We start from the raw sequence: 14299 nt of genomic DNA on the forward strand, positions 1-14299 counted from the left end.
GACAAATACTGTATGGTCCCACTGATGTGAACAGACATTCGAGAATAAACTTGAAATAGGTCATTGGTAACAGAGTCCAGCAGGAGTTAGAAACAGGGTAAGATAATGGGTAATTGGAGCTGAAGGGATACAGACTGTGCAACAGGACTAGATACAAAAACTCAAAAATGGACAGCACAATAATACCTAATTGTAAAGTAATCATGTTAAAACACTGAATGAAGCTGCATCTGAGCTATAGGGTTTTTTGTTTGTTTGTTTTTTACTATTATTACTACTTTTATTTCTTTTCTCTATATTAACATTTTATATCTTTTTCTGTTGTGTTGCTAGTTCCTCTAAACCGATGCAAATGTACTAAGAAACGATGATCATGCATCTATGTGATGATGTTAAGAATTACTGAGTGCATATGTAGAATGGTATGATTTCTAAATGTTGTGTTAATTTATTTTTCTTTCTTTCCGTTAAAAAAAAAAGAATGGCCAGCCATAGTAGAAGGCACATCTCCTGCGAGTTTAGGAACTCCCTGTAAATTAGGAAGAAAAGCTGCCATTGCAAGAGCAGAATGGTAGCTATGTTTTCTTGTTTAATTAGAATACTGGGGATAAAGCACCATCAAGGTGCCATGATTTAACAAGGTTCAAATTCATCAATGTTTTGAAAGGTACAACATTCTAAACTGTGGAAGAAATGAGAGCAAAGGGGACAGAATTCATTGCATGGATTTTGCATGGCTAGTCAGGGGCAGCACCAAGTCCTCAGAGACACACAATAACTTAAATTTAGAGAGTAACCTAATCTCCACGTGAGACTGTAGGGGCTATAACAGATGTGTGTGTTGACAGATCATTTCTAAGTGTAAACATTTAAAATACATCACAATATTGTCCTCCTTTGAGAACTGCTTTATAGATTTGTTTGTTTACTGCACAAGGAGGTAAAAATGATATATTTTTACATAGATCCAACCTGTCCAAGCCTCTTGGAAACCCTGCTCAGAAAAAAGGGCAACTTGGAGGTTAAGAGTATAGGAACAGGTGATGTCAGGGCAGGATCCAGATCTTCTGTAATTGGGGCCCAGCAATCTTGTCGGGGCCCACTCAGAGTCAAGGTCCATGGGTAGGCTGGACTATGGAAAGAGTCCAGGAGTAAGCACACAAACCTTCTCCATCAGGGGCTCTATGGGAACAGTCTGGGGACAGAGCAGAGCCTCAAGAGGGAGAAGGTTGTGCTATGGCAGTGGCAACCAGTGGAAAATCTTGTCAGGCAAAGAGATGAGGTTGTCCAGTCCCAGAAAAACTATGAGCTCTAGAGACTCCTCACTCCAACTGCTTCTGCACAAGGCAGTGTTGCTCCACTGCTTCCATGCTGCCCATTCTGATGCCTGAGAGAGTCAGTAGAGACCACATGGGAAGGGCTACATGTGTATCTATTTTTCTTTTCTTTGTCTTCTTCTTAACTCATCCAAAAAATGTCAGGTGCAGGGACACAGTGAACTTTAGGTCCACCCACTTGTTCCCCAACTCATGTGGGCTCACAAGAGTGCCCATTCCAACATGGGCACCCACTAAAGTACTTCCAGCATATACCTCTGTGAACATAAACCATAAAGGTAAATAGTGTTTACCACTTTGAAGTTGGTACTTTTGAGGAAGTAGAAACACTCTGGGGCAGGGGAAACTCCAGAGGGAAAGGTCTTACAAGAGGACCTCCCCTTTTCTATATCTCCTTGGTGCATCATTTGAAGGGACTTGATGCTGGATTTAGGCCCCACTGAGCTCTGGTTGCCCACCTGGGAACAGACTCATGCCAAGGTCATTTCCCCCCACCAAGTTAAATACTTTGTATCCTGATTTTTGCATCTCTCATCCATATCCCTGGTTGACTGACTCTGGGCATTTCATGGTTGGCTGCAAGACACAGTTCAGCCTCCTGAAGCACTCTGGATCCAGCCTGTGTGAAGAGGAGGAGACCCTGCCCCTCCTGTGGGGTCTCTGGCCTTTGCAATGCTGCACTGCATAGATCTTCTGGACATGAAGGAAGCTGGGCAGGACCCTGAGGAGAAAACTGCAGTGCATCTGGATAAGAGGTCATTTCTGAGAAATAAGTTGTTATAAAAACCTATGGGTATGAAATGGCTCCCTGAGAACAGCTGGTGATGCTTTTAGTCACAGGATATGGAAAATGTGTTATTGTGGAAAAACAGTAGCTCCATTCACCACTCACCATCACTGTGCCATGCACAATCATGTTCATATTGCAGCTGAACAGTATTTTTCCCTTTACGTGCAATATCCATCTCATACATCCTCTGATGCCACTGTGGAGCATGTTATTACAGCCTGAGATCAGTTGCAACTATGAAATCAGTTACACCACATAATGGTCCCATAATCCAGCTGGAGATTAATGTCTATGCTACTGAAAGACAGTCTTTCCTGATTAGCTTCCTCTGGTGATGCAGAGAGGTACTTTTCTACTGACATCACAACACCTCTCCTAAGACTACCAAACAAATCAACCTTTCCTTCTCGATGAAATCCAGGATTTTGACACATTATTTGTGTAGAACAGAGTTAAATAAGTACATAATATAATAAGCTCTGGGGGAGATTTTTGCATAATGGTTGTTCTGTTATGCTTTCTTTCATTCCATGGTATTTGAGAACAGGACTAAAGAACTAGTTTTGAAAGATGCTGCAGCAGGAACCGAGAAACACTATAGGAAACTTAATTTAGCATGAGATTATTTCTTTTTACTTCAACCAAAATAAGACTTTGTGGTGATTTTAGTTAAAACAAGCAGGACCAGGTACCTTGCACAATTGTGAATGAGTTCGGTGTAAGAGTTCAATAAACAGATATTTCCCATAGTCTTTAACAGTATCCTCCTCTCTGACGGCCACGAGGCATCTGCCAGCTATATTTACTCCCTCTACTGATCTTTTAATTTGAAATCGCTATGCTCTATTTTCTCCTATTACAAAGCCAGGCATTAAAAGAAATAAATTAACTTAGGCAGAGGTGGCATTTTTTGCCATGGCTAAGTCCTCTACTGTTTCCATTCCAGAGCATGGGAAAGGCAAGTAGATGAGATAAAGAAATAACATTTGGGAGCAGAGTGGCATTTCTGATTGCTGTGCTGGCAGTGCTGGGTGCAGAGTGACTTGCAATCACACACAAAGTGTTGCACTAACTCTGGCAGGAGTATGTTGTTTGACATTCCTGGAGTTCCTCACTGTAAAATGAGGAAGAATAATATATTGTGGGTTGTTATAAGATTCAAATGAGTTATAAATGCAAACCTTTTGTAGTATTGCAATTATTTCCACTATTATTCACTGGTAGAGGAAAACTAAAGCACTTCCCCCAAAATTCTGATGATCATCAACACAGGTTACTAGACTCATAATTTTGACATGAGCATTTTAGCTTCTCTATCCTGAAATTGTGCCTCTATAGTGAATTAGATTCTGGCAGACAAAATCCAAGAAGGAACAACCAAGTTTTTCTCTACCCAGGGAAATTAACGAGCTTTTGTGTGCCTTGACTTTGAAACAAAGCACCCAAATGTTCTTCTGTCCTGGAAAATATCCAGAGGAATCTGTCCACCAATTTTCAACTAATTATTTGGGTGCCTCTCCCATTACTATTGCTATGACATATTCTTCTTTGTAAATTAGTCAAATATGGTTGTCATACCTTATTAAAATCAATTTATATATTTTCACCTTAGAGTAACTAGTAGCTGTCTCAAGAATCTAACATAGTCTTTGCCGGAGCAGCAGGCACTGGGGTGAGGGCAGGGAGTGTGTGAGGGGAGAGGAGAAGAAGGCCATGGCTGAGGCAGGTGAGAGAGGAAGAAGTGGCGCTGCAGGCACATCAGCTCAGGCGGTGGCCCAGTTGCTGGGAGTGTTGCTGCAGCTCCGACGTTGGGGCAGATCCCGCGGGGCCCTGGCAGGGGAAGGAGTCACAGGCCCAGCCAGGGAGGACAATGAGAAACTGGCCAACCAATGGCCTAAGAATTTCAAGAACAAAGGCCTTGACTTGGAGACTATGAGATGACAATGAAATGAAATTGTAGCTGAGTTAAGGAAGAATAAAAGAGATGAACACAGAAGGAATGCACCACATGAAGATATCTGTGAAGACTCTGATATATATTATAGATTACAGAGTGCAAAATACCCTTCTGGAAGCTATTTAAAATGCTTTGAGTGATAACCAAGGAATTCAGCTAATTGCAGTTCAAGCTGCTAGGAAACTTTTTATCCAGTGACAGAAATCCACCAATTGATGACTTAATAAAATCTGGAAATTGCCTATTTGTCCATTGACTTGAAAGAGATGACAGTCCTTCTTTACAGTTTGAAGCCACATGGACTCTGACAAACATTGCATCTGGAACCTTAGAACAATCTCAATCTAATGCTCTGCCACTTCTTCTCAGGCTTCTCCATTCACCCCAAAAAAATGTCTGTGGGCAAACAGTGTGGGCACTGGGAATATTATAGGTGATGGACCCCAGTGTAGAGATCATGTCATAAGTCTTGAAGTTGTGAAAACTTTACTTTCTTTTATAAGTCCATCTATTCCTGTTACATTCTTAAGAAATGTTACTTGTGTTATGGTCAATTTATGTCACCACAAAGACCCACCACCCCCAGTGGAAACTATTCAAGAGATTCTTCCAGCCCCTTTGTGTTTTAATTCATCACACAGATGTAAATATATTGGTAGATGCTATCTGAACCCTCTCTTACCTTACTGATGCTGGCAATGAAGAGATACAGATGGTAATAGACTCTGGAGTAGTTCCTTATTTGGTTCCTCTATTCAGCCACCAGGAAGTAAAAGTTCAAACTGCTGCTGTTAGAGCTGTTGGCAATATTGTTACTGGAACTGATGAGCAAACACAAGTAGTTTTGAACTGTGATGCGCTTTCACACTTTCCTGCACTTCTGACACATCCCCATGAAAAATTAATAAAGAAGTAGTGTGGTCCCTCTCAAACATCACTGCCCAAAATCAGCAACAGGTTCACACAGTAATTGATGCCAACCTCATACCAATGATAGTACACCTTTTGGATAAGGAGGATTTGGGCACTCAGAGAGAAAAAAAGTTACTTGGGCCATAAGTAACAATTAGTGGAAGGAAAGATCCAGTGTCCTACTTCATCCAACAAAATGTTATCCCATCTTTTTGCAATTTGCTGACTGTAAAAGATGCACAGGGTGGTGGCTCAGTGGCAGAATTCTCACCTGCCAAGCCAGAGACCCAGGTTTGTTTCCTGGTGCCTGCCCATGTAAGAAAAAAATAAAAAAGATGCACAATTGAAAAAGTATTACTTGATGGACTAAGTAATACATTAAAAATAGCTGAAAATGAGGCAGAAATGATAGCCCATCTTATAGAGGACCGTGGAGGAATGGAGAAGATTGAATAGCTTCAAAGTCATGAAAATGAAGACATCTACAAATTGGCCTATGAGATCATTGATCAGTTTTTCTCTTTGGATGATGTTCTAGTTTGCTAGCAGCTGGAATGCAATACACCAGAGATGGATTGGCTTTTAATAAAAGGGGATTTATTTTGATAGTTCTTCAGAGGAAAGGCAGCTAACTTTCATGTGAGATTTTTTCTTACATGCGAAAGCTCAGGATAATCTCTGCTGGCCTTCTCTCCAGGCCTCTGGGTTCCAATGACTTTCCCCAGGGGTGATTCCTTTCTGCATCTCCAAGGGCCTCAGCTGAGGTGCAGTGCTGAGATGAGGTATTTTGAGCTGCTTGGGCTGTGCTACATTGAGCTCTCTCATTTAGGCACCAGACAATTAACTCAAATGTCATTCATTGCAGCAGGCACACCTCCTAGCCAACTGCAGATATAATCAGCAACAGATGAGGTTCATGTACCATTGGCTCATGTCCACAGCAACAGAACTAAGCACCTTCACCTAGCCAAGTTGACAAATGAATCTAACTACCAAGGTGGTATTGATGAAGATCCTAGCCTTGTTCCAGAGGCAATACAAGGTGGAAAGGTGGAATATTTGGTTTCAATTCATCTGCCAATGTACCAACAGAAGGGTTCATTTTAGAAACATGTTGTGGAAATTAGCTACAATGCAGCACTGATATATATATATACATACACGTATATATTAAAAGCTTGGCTCATGTGATCTGCTGCTGTATTAAATCTGGGGCAAAAATGTGAAGATTTTCTTTAGAATCACAGGAAATGCCCAAATGAAGTCAAGATGGTGAGTGGGTGCAAGTGAGAATGAGTGGCAAAATGTAACAAAAACTTCACATGAACGCTTATTTAGGTTGTTCAAAGTAAAAAGGGCTACAGGTCACAGATCTTCAGTGCCTGAGAAGGAACATTGACTTACTCTGTATCAATTGTGGGAAAGTGCAGTAATGTTATCTTCAAGCCTTGTAAGCATAAAAGAGAATAGGATGCCTGTTCTAGTTTGCTAGTTGCTGGAATGCAATATACCAGAAACGGAATGGCTTTTAAAAAGGGGAATCTAATAAGTTGCTAGTTTACAGTTCTAAGGCCGAGAAAATGTTCCAATTAAAACAAGTCTATAGAAATGTCCAATCAAAGGCATCCAGGGAAAGATAGCTTGGTTCAAGAAGGCCAGTGAAGTTCAGGGTTTCTCTCTCAAGTGAGAAGGCACATGGTGAGCACAGTCAGAGTTTCTCTCTCATCTGGAAAGGCACATGGTGAACACGGTCAGGGTTATTCTCTCAGCTGGAAGGGCACATGGTGAACACGGCATCATCTGCTAGTTTTTTCCCCTGGCTTCCTGTTTCATGAAACTCCCTGGGGGACATTTTCCTTCTTCATCTCCAAAGGCTGCTGGCTGGTGGACTCTGCTTCTCCTGGCTTTGTCATTCTGCTCTGCTCTCTCTGAATCTCCATTCTCCAAAAGGTTTCCTCTTTTATAGGACTTCAGAAACTTATCAAGACCCACCCAAATGGGTGGAGACACGCCTCTACCTAGTCCAGCTTAACATCCACTCTTGATTAAATCACATCTCCAGGGAGATGATCTAATTACAGCTTCAAAGATACAACATTGGATAGGGATTAGAAGAAATGGCTGCCTTTACAAAATGGGATTAGGATTAAAACATGGATTTTCTAGGGGACATACATGCTTTCAAACCAGCACAATGCCCATATAAATCAAAGGAAAATGAGCCCAGGCCTTGCTATGAAGCAGTGCGTGAATGGACAGTGTTGAATTATTGTCTGGCACAGTCATGGAGAGCCAGGTTCATCTTTCAAATCTAGGGCTCTCCACTCATGAAGCAGACTCCTAGGGCTGGAGTGACAGTGTACGTGAGTGTGGTTTTGGTGCTGTATGTGAACACATGCAAGCTTGATTCACCTTCAGGGGTGTGCTGGTTTGAAAGGAAGTATGCCCCCTAAGAAAAGCCATGTTTTAATATAAATCCCATTTCGTAAAGGTAGAATAATCTCTATTCAATACTGTATGTTTGAAACTGTAATGAGATCATCTCCCTGACTGATGTGATTTAGTTAAGAATGGTTGTTAAACTGGATTAGGGGATGACATGTCTCCACCCATTTGAGTGGGTCTTGATTAGTTTCTGAAGTCCTATAAAAGAAGAAACATTTTGGAGAATGAGAGATTCAGAGAGACTCAGAGAGGGCAGAGAATGCTGCAGCACCACGAAGCAGAGAGTCCACCAGCCAGTGACTTTTGGAGATGAAAAAGGAAAATGCCTCCCAGGGAGCTTCATGAAATAGGAAGCCAGGAGAGAAAGCTAGCAGATGATGCCGCATTTGCCATGTGCCCTTCCAGCCGAGAGAGAAGCCCTGACTGTGTTTGCCATGTGCCTTCTCACTTGAGAGAGAGACCCTGAACTTCATCGGCCTTCTTGAACCAAGGTATCTTTCCTTGGATGCCTTTGATTGGACATTTCTATAGACTTGTTTTAATTGGGACATTTTCTCGGCTTTAGATCTGTAAACTAGCAACACATTAAATTCCCCTTTTTAAAAGCCATTCCGCTTCTGGTATATTGCATTCCAGCAGCTAGCAAACTAGAACAAGGGGGTTGAAAACAAACCTAGTAAATCATGAAATTGAGATCATAAGTGTTACTGTTCATTGGACATAAAAACAAAGACAGGTTTAGTAGCAGACATGGTTGACTCTGTGAACTGTGTTTTCTATCCCCTCTCTTGCCTCACCTCCATTTTTAAATTTTTGTCTTTATTTACTTTACCTAGTATGACTTTTTAGTTGTTTCTCAAGTCAGAAAACTTTTCAGGAAGGTTTCCCTGTGCATTTGCACCAGATGAATATTTGATGCTATGAAAAGCTTTCCATATCATCAAAACTAATTTGTGTAGATTTTTTGCAGGAGAAAAAAATCATAAGTTTCCCTCAAAATAGACTGTGTTGCAGTACACAAGTACCATAATAGAATAAAGCAGTAAAATGTGCTTAAAAAGCACCCTTCTCATTTTCCGAGATAACATAAAGATCTTTGCATGAGGTAAATCTACAGCATAGTTCAGTTTTAGATTTTGTGGAGTCCTGTAAAGAAGAAGAAACAAAAAGTTTCAGTTGTGATAGAATACCATGCTGTGTTTAAATGTTACTTGTTTTCAAATTTTGTTTTCTATGGAAACTTCTAAAATGGAATTTGGTGCATATGTGCTGCTGGATAAAGACCCATGATGAGTAGATGTATAAATCAAGGAATGGTTTGAACACCTTTAATAATATGCCTATTCTGTTCAATTATTTTAGAGTCTTTTTATCTTATATGTAGGCAGCCATAAACAATCTATTTTGAGCCACTTTAGGGAGAAAACATATTATTTTTAAAACTTTCATAAAAGGTATGCAAGTGTTTTTTATAAATTGGAATAATACCTCAATTTTGAGATTATGCACACTAAATTAAATGTGACAAATTAATTTGTACAAAAAGAAGAACTCTTTATAAGGTGGCTCATTGTAGGAAACCCTGTGCCTTCCCCTTTGAGCATAAGTGTTGCATGAACAACAGTTTGCTATACAAAACATACCAGATTAGCCACCATTAGCATCTATGTCTACTTCATATTTAAAAATCAACTGGTAATTATGAAACACTGTAGAAAGGGCAAAAATTATTTTGTGATCATAACTCTTTGTTGAACTAGAGTATTTTGGCAGCATTCCTTGTCATCAGAAACATGGTTAAAGTTTAGAACTAGAAGCAGCAGAAAACTAGCTTTAAAATTTATCCAAGTATTGTGCAGACTAGGCTGTCTTGGGGAAATAAACATTAAAATTTAAAGAAAAAAAGAATCTAGCATGACTTATTGCTACCCAAATTATAGTGACCTTGTAGGTCAATAAAAGTTGAAACAAAATAGAGTTCCTGGCAAGTCTGCATGGAAAGTATGGGATCACCAAACAGTAATGTCAAGTCATTCACAATATGCAGGGGAGAGACTTCTAGTTTCCTAAATGTAGCTTAGTATTATCAGGAAGTCTCTAATATGTTGTTTGATATGAATATCTCTCATATTGTTAGTTTCCATTTGCAATTATTAATTGTTTTTCTAACTTGAATTTATTAAACAAGTCTGGATTTTGATTACCAGGAAGTAAAAAATGACTACCAAATAAGAAAATCACTTCCATACCTGTTTTAACATACAATGTCCTACTTTAAGGAAAGAGACATAATTTCTTTTTAAGAGAATGCTCTGTGCTAAAGAATACGCAATCATGTGTGGGACCGAGGTATCTACATGTAAAATTCTACTTATTACACTATTGATTAGAAGTGGGCAGTAAAGAAATTTGAAGGGTTCTGTTTTTATGTGAATAGAAGGGAAGCCAAATATTCTTAAAAAGTTGAAAAGACAATTAACATAGAAAAGATTGGAAAAGTGACTAAAGGTCATATACCCCTAATAAGGCATAAGACACGATGACTTGAAAAAAAAAAAGTTGTGTTCACAATAGGCTGTAGTATATGAAGTAGTCAATAGAATTATGCTTAAAATAGAGTGTGCATACTTTAATTAAAAACAACGGAAAAGGGCGGGCCATGGTGGCTCAGCAGGGAGAGATCGCACCTACCGTGCCTGACGCCCACTTCAATTCCCAGTGCCTGCCAATGCAAAAAATAAAACAAAATAGGCACAACAGCACTGACACGCGGAAGGGGGGCAATGCTGTGCGCAAAGGGGAGGAGAGGGGAGGGGAGAGGAGGGCAGGCAGCACTGGGGGCCCTCAGGTGCAGTAGCGACCGCCGGAGCCACGCTAAAAGAATCCACAAGGGCCGTGGGTCCAGCTGGGCCTCAGCAGCGCGTGGGGCCTCCCACGTGTTCTCTGCGGGGCAGCTCCATGGAGACGTGATGTCACAGACACGGGTTCCGCGGGGAGCTAAGGGACAGGAGGCAGCTTCTTGGTCTTTCCGGAGTCAAGAGCTCCCCTCTCCCACTGCGCACTGTTAATCTACTCCTCCTCTCAGCCTTGCGGTGCCCAGGGTGCCTGTACCCCTATCTGGTGGACATCAGGACCAGGCCCTGGCGGGGGACTGCCCCGAGGTCCCGCCTCCGCCTCTCCCAGCCCCTTACCTGCACCTTTACCCGCCCCGTCTCGGCCAGAGGAGCAGCGGTAGAGCCTGGCCATGGCCTCCAGAGCCAGAGGACTAGGAAGGGGCGGCGGCAAGATCCGGACACGGCGTGGCCGCCAGGGGCCTTCCCGGCCTTACACGCGGGAGCGACAGCAGCACCCGGGCATCCTCAGCAGGCTCACAGACTCCATTAAGAATATTGTGCCAGGATGGCTGCAGAGATACTTCGACAGGAGTGAAGATGTACGCACGTGCTCAGCAGACACAGGGGAGGTACCACGTGGGCTGGAAAATAGAGAAGACGAACGTCTCACGCAGGCCACTGAGGAGAGCGCTAATATTAGTGATGAAAAGGGCACTCCTGCACCAACAGTTGATAATACAGAAGAACCCTCAACAGGTAGTTCTGCTTTAGATTACACAGTTGTGTCAACAAGGCCTTCTCTTCAGGAGAGCCATCTGAACTTCTCCATGTTGGAATCCCCTGCCTTACACCATCAGCCCTCCACATCATCAGCATTGCCAACTGGCTGTTCTGGATTTTCCCTTGTAAAGGAAATCGAATATTCTACTTCTCAAAATGATAACAGCTCAACAACAGCGGTTTTCTTTCCAAGAGCTTCTGATAAAGATAAAGCTGCTCTGAAGAATGCTTCAGTCCCACCTCTGTGGTCCACAGAGGCTGAGCGTTCTCGTTCACTTCCACAGGTCACTGCCGCCAGATCAAGAAAACAAGCATTGAGGCTGTCTGCCTTTGGAACACAAACACTTTCCTCTTCACTTGGGAATTCTTCGATCCTTAAAACAAATCAGCTTGGGTATTCTCCTTTTTATCCTGCAAAAACAACATATGGTGGGGCAGCAGCTCCTGGAAGACAGTCTAAACTACGAGGTACACCGTTTCGGCCAACAGTTATAATGCAGGTGAAAGCTAAACAACTCAGTGCAAGATCTTATGGCATGACTAGTTTAGCAGCTCGGCGAATACTACAGTCCTTAGAGGAGATGTCAAGCCCTCTGCTGGATGCAAAAAGAATTCCTTTTGATCTTCAGTGAATTCTCTTGATGGAGGTGATAGAGATTCCACAAACTTTCAGGCTAAAAGTGTTAAGGTGGACTCTCAGTATCCCCCTGTTCAGACACTCATGACCCCAAAGCCAGTTCCCATAGCAACAAAGCAAACTGTTTATTTTAAACCATCTCTGACCCCATTTCCTGAATTGAGAAAGACGAATCAAAGAATAGTTAGTAAGTACCATACTCAATGTGAAAAAATGTGTGACACCAGGACAAAACAGAGGACAAGAAACTGAAATTCCATATCCAGATTTCAGTCTGCCTGCAGCCAATGGCTTATCTTCTGGATTAGGGAATGGAGGTGGCAAAATAAGATGAGAGAGAACACACTTCACTGCTATTAAACTGCCAGTTGAATGATGAATGGTTCTTCAGCAAAAATATTATATCACCCAGCAAATTATTCACTAGTTTTACCTGGTCTGGCTGTACCCAGTTATGGTGTCAACACCCAAATGGTTTTGTATAGCACCTCTTTCTTGCACCATTAGTGTGGACTGACATGCATTTATGGAATTCTTTGAAGTTTTAATTATATTTGAGGAGATTTTTATAGATTAGAGGATATTGAAATGAATGATTTCCATGCTGAGTTTGTGCTGGTGTTTGTGTGAAGTGAATGAGTTGAATGCATTGTGCACTAAACTTTTCTGATAGAGGAAGACTGATTAAAAGTTGGTGCATGCTAAGGACTTGTTAGAGCTATCTAGTTCTCAGCTTACCAATTATATGCTATTTCCACAATTCCATTCTTATGATTATCACCTACCTTACCTTTTTCATTATTTTATTATAAAATGTGTAAATACTAATTTGTTTCAGTACTTTTTTGGTAGGAAATAAATCTGTGACCTTGAAATTTTAATTTTGTGTGAGAAATATTTTTGTTGTCTGTTTCATCTTGTCTCAGATTTTATTATTTAAATCTCATTATGCAAAGTTGTCTTAATCCATTTGGAAATCTTTGTAAAAATTGGGGATTGTTAAAGTGAATTTATTGGTTTTTCTGATCCTGTTTTGTTTGGACCAAAATCATTACTGCACAAGGTATTAAGTATATAGTTTTGTATTTACTGAATGGAAATGGTGACTTTGATTTTTTGAATATTTTTACTGACATATCTTCATACACATATGTCCATACATGGTATATAGTCAGTTCCTCACAGTATCATCACATATTTGTGTGTTCATCACCATGATCATATTTAGAATATTTGCATCACTCTGGACAAAGAAAAAGAAAAGAGGAAACATTATGCACACCATACTCCTTAGCCCTTCCTCTCATTGATTGTTAGTACTTTAATCTGCCCAATATATATTACCCTTTATTCCCCTTATTGTTTGTTTACATTTTATCCATTTTTTTGTAACTCATCTCTCCATGTTCTGGATAAAAGAGCATCAGACTACAAAGGTTTTCGGAAAAAAAAACGCAGTCATATTGTAAAGGCTATATCACAAACAGTTGTCTTCAAGAAGAATGGCTACTGGAACACAGGTCAACAGTTACAGGTACATCCTCCAAGCCACTCCAATACATGATAAGCTAAAATGGGATATCTGTTTTGATATGGATATGGATATAGCTATCTGTATTTGTATAGATTGGATACGTTGGATTGTCCCCTTGTCAGTACTTTATGTAGCTCACTTGGATGCCATTATAAAAGGTCATGGGTGACATGAGTAATTTCCTCTTTCTCAATATCTAATAAAGTTTGTAAACAGCATATAAGGTCTGCCTCCCTTTGGGAAAAAGGGAATTACACCACTTATTTTGATTCAGGTCTCCTCCCAGGAGATTTATGGGGAGAAATTCACAAAGCAAAATGTATGAATATCAATGAAAGAGTCTAGGGAATTTGGGTTGGTTTGGATGAATACTCCTTTGAATTCACTTCCACCTAATCATTTAAAGTGATTATGGGGAAGAGGCCCCTGAGGTTCATGGAGCCTTGTCAACATTGAGCAGAGTTTCTTGAAGCCTTATATTTTAATTTCTTAATGCTGTCAGAAATACAATATACCAGAAATGGATTGGTTTTTATAAAGGGAATTTATTGTCACAAGTTTATAGTTCTAAGTCCATAAAATGTCCAAACTAAGGCATTCAGAGAAAGGTACACTGAACCAAGAAAGGGCTGATGATGTTTGGGTTTTCCCTGCCAGCTGAGGAGGCATATGGATATTTCTGCTTGCTTGCCTACTTTCCTGGCTCTTAGATTAAAAGGGCTTCCACAGGGGGATTTTCTTTCTCCATCTAAAAACTTCTGCATCTCAGCAGTTCTGAAGCTTTATCAAAAATGGCTCCAACTTAAAGGACTCCAGAAGTAACCCACCCTGTATGGATGAAGACACATCTCCATGGAAACCACCTAATCAACAACTTCCAGTCACAATTGGTTGGGTCACATCTCCCTGGAAATAACTTAATCAAAATGTTCCACCCAACAATATTGAATCAGGATTAAAGAGCATAGCTTTTCTGGGGGTACACAGTAGTTTTAAATTGCCACATCTTGGTAGGTTTTTTTTTTTGTTTTTTTTTTTTTTGGTTTTCTTGTTTTTCATTTTGCCTAGGGCAA

The 14299-nt window shown here is 40.7% G+C and overlaps 1 pseudogene; it reads left to right on the top strand.

Annotated features, from left to right (window-relative positions):
• Positions 1 to 3840: 3840 nt before the first annotated feature.
• LOC143686578 (importin subunit alpha-3-like) lies at positions 3841 to 10676 on the top strand (annotated as a pseudogene).
• Positions 10677 to 14299: the final 3623 nt, after the last annotated feature.

This window comes from Tamandua tetradactyla, chromosome 6 (genome assembly GCF_023851605.1).
Source record: "Tamandua tetradactyla isolate mTamTet1 chromosome 6, mTamTet1.pri, whole genome shotgun sequence".
NCBI classification, from domain to species: domain Eukaryota; kingdom Metazoa; phylum Chordata; class Mammalia; order Pilosa; family Myrmecophagidae; genus Tamandua; species Tamandua tetradactyla.